The sequence below is a fragment of the Leopardus geoffroyi genome, chromosome B3 (assembly GCF_018350155.1).
Source record: "Leopardus geoffroyi isolate Oge1 chromosome B3, O.geoffroyi_Oge1_pat1.0, whole genome shotgun sequence".
NCBI classification, from domain to species: Eukaryota; Metazoa; Chordata; class Mammalia; order Carnivora; family Felidae; genus Leopardus; species Leopardus geoffroyi.
The window spans coordinates 138,696,855-138,703,984 of record NC_059337.1 but is presented as its reverse complement, the minus strand read 5'-3'; the positions used below and the strand labels follow the sequence as shown (position 1 = coordinate 138,703,984).

General features: G+C 49.6%; 1 long non-coding RNA gene across 1 annotated transcript in view; it reads right to left on the bottom strand.

The window, feature by feature from the left end:
* Positions 1 to 1,967: 1,967 nt before the first annotated feature.
* The window catches only part of LOC123584279, a 49,027-nt gene continuing 43,864 nt past the window's right edge, over positions 1,968 to 7,130 (bottom strand). The window contains exon 3 of the long non-coding RNA XR_006705297.1: positions 1,968 to 4,484. This is a non-coding gene — a long non-coding RNA (uncharacterized LOC123584279). The remainder of the gene's footprint in view (positions 4,485 to 7,130) is intronic.

Here is a 7,130-nt window from a genome sequence, read left to right as displayed (position 1 = left end):
AGAGGTCTCAGCCCCCGCTATGCAGGAGGGCACCCCAAAGCTGTGCTCCTTGGGGTTAGGATGGCACGTTATGGGGGATAAGGTGGGGGCAGAACTCAGGGTTCGCGGAGAAACCGTTTGCTTTGCACAGAAATCACAGAAACAGGCAGCGGGAAAAGAGCTTGTGGTCCATGTAGTATCCATGAAACTCTTATAAAAAGAAAAAAACAGTCTCTATAAACTTTCCCCAGACTTCCCTGGACATCTCTGGACCCGTGAGCTAAGTGACTTGAGGGGACTTGATCCTGTCTGGGTTTCAGATGGTTTACTGGGTTAAAAAAAAAAAAAAAAAAAGGAAAAAAATCTTCGGGAAAGGGTCTCTGCCCTGCCCCTCCCCCATCCCGTAGAATCAGAGGGACCCCAAAGGCCCCCTCTTCCTTCCCAGGGTGTGGGTCCCTCTCACTGAACTTGGAAGGTCTTTGAGGCATCCTATGTCCTCCACTGAACCTCAGGCTCCCCCAGGGATCTTTCTTTCGGGGTTTCAATGCCGTTCTTGGGCTGCAGTGGGGAAGACCGCGCTTGGGACTTAGGCTCAGCGCCTTGCTGCACAGTCCTCGTGCCTTTGCCAAGTCAACTCACCTTGCAGGTCACACTTTCTGCATCAGTTAAGTGAGGTAAACATATCCGCCTGAGGGGGTTAGGGGGCTAGCATCACCCCCATTTCCAGGGGAGGAAAACCAGGGATCCCAGATCATAAGAGCCAGAAATGGGGTTCAAGCCGCAGGCAAGCACCTTGCAGCTCCGAACCTAGGCTTCCAGGATCGGGCTTTCGGCTTTCAGAGGTCCCCCCTGCAGGGGTTGAAGCGAAAGGCATCCATTCAGCTGTGCTGCCTGGGCCAGCTGTGGGGAGATCAGAGCGAGGCAGGGCTGGTGGGAAGCGTTGGGCCCCGAGCCCGAACTGGCCAGATTCCAGCAAGCTCACCCCCACACCTTGGGCCACGCGAGGTGTGGAGCCAGAGGGTCCGATTCCGCTTTTCCTGACCGTGGTGCAAACTTGGTGGAATCAATTCGCTTTTTCGAGAGCCGCTGCCTTCATTGTGTAAAATGGGGAGAAGGATACACGTCTCATGGGGTGGTTGTGAGCCCCACACCCCCCGCCCCCGCCTCCAGTAGGATGGGCGCAATGTGCTGGGCGTGGTTGTGATCACTGTTATTAATCCCCAGGCTGGGCTCTGTGCGCGCGTGAAACTGGAGACCCGAGGCCATGGTGGCCTCTCCCTTCCCCGTTCCCTGAAGATGCCCCTAGACCCTCAGGAAGCTGTGGGTTTGCCCAGTGTGCGCTCCTGGGTCCTGCTACATGAGGGTGCAAATAAGACCACGCAGGCCAGAGACGCGGGCCAGGGCGCCTTCCCTCGGCCCGGCAGGCACTGAATGGGCAGCTTTATTTCCGGGCTCTGGTTTAAGATGATCTAGAAGAACCATCTGGAGGCTGATCCGAGGGCTGGAAGGGCAGTTTTCCCCCCCAATACATTTCAAATGAGTATACTTGAAAAATCACGGGGGCTTCTAGGGCCCAAACCAAACAGGTCTGCTTAACAGAATCACATTCAGGTATTTGTTTTTTTTTTTTTTTTTAAATAAAATAAAAAATAAGTATAGACAAAGGAATGACAGTGAATGAAGTTTGAAAATACCACAGTGTTGGGGCGCCTGGGTGGCGCAGTCGGTTAAGCGTCCGACTTCAGCCAGGTCACGATCTCGCGGTCCGTGAGTTCGAGCCCCGCGTCAGGCTCTGGGCTGATGGCTCAGAGCCTGGAGCCTGTTTCCGATTCTGTGTCTCCCTCTCTCTCTGCCCCTCCCCCGTTCATGCTCTGTCTCTCTCTGTCCCAAAAATAAATAAACGTTGAAAAAAAAATTAAAAAAAAAAAAAAAAGAAAGAAAGAAAGAAAATACCACAGTGTTAAAAAAAAAAAGACATTGGTAGTATATTTTTTAATCCATTGCACCTTTATTGTTTACTCTGTTCACTGTTCAGAATTTTCATACAGTCTTTCCAGAATCACACACAACCTGGTAGATGGCTCCCTCCCCCTGACAGCCCATTTTATTCCCAACCAGCCTCCTCTTGTCCCTCGTCCTTACTTGTATGATATTCTGCCAGTGTCCAAGGAGTTCCCAAGGGTTATTTATTTTTATGGAGGAAGGGGGGGCGGGTGAGATGTGCAGAACTGCACTTTCCCAAAGCCATCGGGTTTGTGAATGACCCTGAGGGCCCTTTCTTTCCTGCGCCTTCCCCTCCTGTGCGTCATCTCTCTCTCCAGCAGCCCCGCAGCCCTCGCTGGGCTAAGGGATCGGGCAGATCCGGGCAGATTCAGCCACATGATCTCGGGGAAGTTTCCTGATCTCTCGGAGCTCTTTCTTCTACAAATGGTGGGGAAAGAGCCCCTCCCATCTCGCAGGGGGATTACAGGGTTATAGGGGGATTTCAGTGACCTAAGGAATATAAAGTCTCTGGCACACAGTGTGCCCTAAATGCATGTCTACTTCCTTCTGGGAGGGAAGAGAAGACACCTGATGAATACTGTCAGAGTCAGGTGCTCGGGGGCATCTGCTTTATAAAAGAACCTGGTCCCTTAAAAGAGCACAAGAAGTGACTCTCTAATGGTGGAATTTCAGACACCGCAACAAAGGGGAGGGAGAGATCTGGCGGTAGCGACCTCCTGGGCAGCATTTGAACCCAACTAGGCGAGCTGCTGCTTCTCTCATCCACGGGCAAGTCTGGCACCGGCAAAAGGAACCGTGACCCTCTTTGTCAGGGTACGTCGCCACAGCCAGGCAAAGGCCCTTCTCAGGGAGCCAGGAGCAGAGGGCAAATTTGTATATATTCACCCATCCCTACCAGGGAGGAAGTAGCTTTGTGTGGCTGTAAACCAGGAGTTTTAAGAAACGCAGCAATCTTTTAGGGTGATCACTGCATCCCCGTCTAGTGCCCTTAAAAAGTCACCTGTCACGGGGGTGTCCTTGCAGAGCCCGAAAGAGCCACACGAGCTCTCACGCTGGACAGCCCACGTGCCATTCACACCCCACCTCCTTTGAAAAAGGTCCCAGGCAGCTCGCTAACTAAGGAAGGAATTATGCCCCTGGGCTGGCCTTCCCTCCTCGTTCTGCCTAACGTGCACGGTATGTGGCCGCTAAAATAAAAATCTGATCAATGTCACCAGAATGAAAAAATAACGCTGGCAATAAGAAGCCGACGATTCCGTCCTAGAGTTGATCTGTGAACGTAGCTGCCCTCTCCTCTTCAATGACAGTCCTTTTTACGTTTTTTCGAAGCTGATCTATCGCTCAGTCCTCGTTCATGCAAAATTCTCAGTAAGGATATGGTACGACTAAGGTCCACATGCCCACAATCGTTTTAGATCTCCCATATAACAACAAAAAGCCGCTCAACGGACAATCTTAAAACATGCATCCACCAGGACCAGGGCTGGTACTATGGAAAAATGTCCTCCAGACCAAAGAGAGAGAGAGAGAGAGAGAGAGAGAGAGAGAGAAAGAGAGGGGGGGGGGGAAGGGAAGAGATTTAAGATGTTCGAAGCAGGACTAGAATGGCTATACCACACAACACCTGCAGTCTACGGGGCGAAGCAGATAAAACCAACGAAAGCTCGAGGACTCGAGGAGCGCCTCTCCAAATATTTGGTTCATGCTAAAAAATAGAGCACATTTATTAAAAATATATATTTATAAACGTTGGTATGAACAGATACACACGTCAAGCCAATGAAAAAAGAAAAATAAGTTATCTCCCCAGTATCAAATAGTTAGCCACTTTTGATGGATGGGATTCTGTCAAAGGGTTGCCCCTGTGGTTTCTCGTCCCGAACGGCTCGTCGTCGAGTTAAGGTGAAGCCCGTGTCCCAGGAGACACACCGACGAGCCTCGCCCGCCCTGTTCCTCCTTTCCAATGCGTGAAATCCATCAGAGATCCGGGATGAGGAGTTTCTGCACCCATCCGCTCACCCATGGCGTCAAAGGCTGGTCTTCTGAGTGTTCTTTCGGGCCCCGGGCCAAAGACGTTGAGTTCCTTGTCGTGTGAATGAGTTTTGTTGGGTTCATTGTGCTTTAGTGTCTGCTCTCTGTAGCAGGAGTGGTTTGTTTTTGTGACCTCTTCTACAGTTCGAAGGTGCATTTGCTTGAGCAGCGTGTGTAGGTCAGGCCTGCTCGCTTGCACGGCAGCGTCCGATCACTCACCTGCCGACACACAGGACTCCCGTCATTCGGCCATCCCCGAGGCCCCTCAGCACCCTCTGAGCCATTCACAGAGTGGTGTATATGTATACAAATATGATAACAATCAGGTTCAGAATGGTCCCGATAATCCCCAGCATCGCCAAGACGCTCTCTTCCTTACTCTCTCTCTCCTGGCCTCCTCTGTCCTCATCATTTCCACTCGTGATTACCATCTTGGTGGCAAATGTCTTTATCTTCCGCCCCAGGCTAACCTGTAATGGAAAGAGGCAGCACAAAAGACGATCATTTATAAGCATCCTCTCCGCGGCAGGGCAGAGCCGGGGCGGAGGGGAGGGGATTTCATGCCTGGGCACTAGACCGTGCGTGGGAGTGAAAAATCACCCAGGGATCCCATCCTGGGACACGCCGCTCTGAGCCACGGAGCAGTAGCAGGGCACGGCTTGTCAATTTCAAGGGTGACTGTCCTGACACTGGCTCGAAGAGATCGGCCCAGGAGTCCAGCCTGGGTGCCCCCTTTTCTACCAAGCTTGTTCTCTCCCCTCTTCCTTGAAGCAGAGAAGAGAAGCTACTGCACAGCAGTTGAACGAACACACAGGCACCCTCCACGGCAGCGGGAATTTTACGTGCATTCACGTCCTACATCACACCCCAGAAACGTCCCATCCTGCATATGTACAAAGAGGGGTTCCTACACATGACAGGAGCACTGGCTGCCACGTGGGCAGGGGTGGTCGGGACCCAGGGAAGGTGACTCACTGGGGCCAGAAGGACGGCAAGAGGATGAGAAGACTACCATAAGAAACTCTAGCAGGAGTTTGAGTTGGAAAGTTCCTTGGCGTTAAAGGGACACATCTTGTACAACGGGGCTGGGCACCTGTGCACGTGGGGACGTGGGCGAGACGCTCCTACAAGCTCCGTTTGTGACAGCAGAGGACCAGAGGCCACCCAAACATGCATCAAATGTAGAACAGACAGACCCATGGTGGTCCGCCCACTAGACACGTCTGGACGTGATGGAATATTATACGGCAGTGAAATGAACGAGCTGAGGGCACCTGTGACAACATGGGAAAAGCCCCAGCATGTGATGCAGAAGACTTTGTGCAGCAGGAGTCAAACCACAAAGGCTGAGAACAGGCACAACCAAACAAGATAGTGTTTAGAGACGCGTACAGTAAAAAGCCTTGGTTTTCGAGCATAATTCGTTCCAGAAACATGCCTGTAATCCAAAGCACTTGTATATCAAAGCGAATTTCAAGAACCACTGGCTCAGTCGTGATCATGTGACGTCCCGCGTCACGTACTACGTGCACTGCAAGACATCGCTCGTTTATCAAGTTAACATTGGTGAGCAATGTTTGCTCGTCTTGCGGAACACTCGCAGAACACGTCACTTGCGATCCGAGGTTCTACCGTGTTTGGTTTTTAGACAAAGCAAGCGAATAATTAACGCAAAATTCAGGAGAGAGGCTTCTCACAGGTGAGGACGAAGAGGGAGGCCATTTGGAAGGAGCACCAAGAACCTTCAATACACTGGCCACTTGCCCTTTGTTAAGCTGGGGGCACCTGGGTGTTCATTTTTTCCTCATTATCTTTTGAACTGTATTCATAGGTTCCAGATTTTTTTTTTTTTTGGTATGAGGCATTTTGCAGTAACTGAAATCATTTTTTTTTTTTTTAATTTTTCCACCTTTAATAGCTCTAAAAGATAATTGTTTAGATTTTTAAAAAAATATTATAGGGTTTATAACAAATGTAGAACTAAAATACACGTGATAAGAACAGCACAGAAAGTGGAGATAGTAAATTTGTTGTAAGGATCTTATATTTCAGGGGCACCTGGCTGGCTCAGTCGGTAGAACACGCGACTCTTGATCGTGGAGTCGTGAGTTCAAGAGCCACCTTGGGGGTAGAGTTTACTTAAAAAAATAATAATAATGATGAGCAAATAAATAATAAAAATTAACATTTAGGATCTTATATTTTATGTGAAGTACTTTAATAGGATTTAGAGATCGATGGTGGTAAGTTAACAAAGACTGGAGCAACTCCTAAAAAAAAACGGAAACGTAGAAGAGCTAATCAGCCAATAGTGGAGATAAAAACTGAACTGTAAGATATAATCAATTAGTCCAAAAAAAAAAAAAAAAAAAAAACAGGATAAAAGAAAAGAGGAGCAAAGAACAGATGAGACAAATAGAAAACCACTACAAGAAAACTGTTTTCCACCAGCCACTAATCTGAACCGTATGTAAAAAACGATCGGTGTGTGTGTCATGGCAGCAGCTTGTCTACTTGATGGGATGGGACTCAGACCAGGCCAGCACCCCACCTCACCCCGGGTGCACTTCCTCCTTTACAGCCAGGAAGTGTTTCAGGCGCCAGCATTGTGATGGTTAATTTTATGCGTCACGTTGCCTGGGTCGTGGGGTGCCCTGACATCTGTCAAACATTATTTGGGGCGACTCCATGAAGCTTTTTCTGGATGACATTCACATGCGAATGGACAGACTGAGGATAGCAGATGGCTCCTCCTGAAGTGGGTGGGCCTCACCTAATCAGCTGAAGACCCAAAGAGCGCAAAAGGGCTGAGTAGGAGGAGTTTCTCCGGCCTGCCTGCCTTTGAGCTGGGCCATCACTTGACCTGCCTTTGAATTCAAACTGAAACGCTGATTCTTCCTGGGTCTTGAGCTTGTTAGCCTTTGTCCTGAAACTAAACCCATCGGCTCTCCTGAGTCCCCTAGCTGCTGACTCACCCTGCAGATCTCGAAACTCGCCAGCCTCCATCATGACAGGGGCCGATTCCTTACAATAAATCTCTTTTTATCTGTATGTATCTGTCTATCCATCTATCATCGATCTACCATCCATCTTGTTGTATCTGTTTCTCCGGAGAA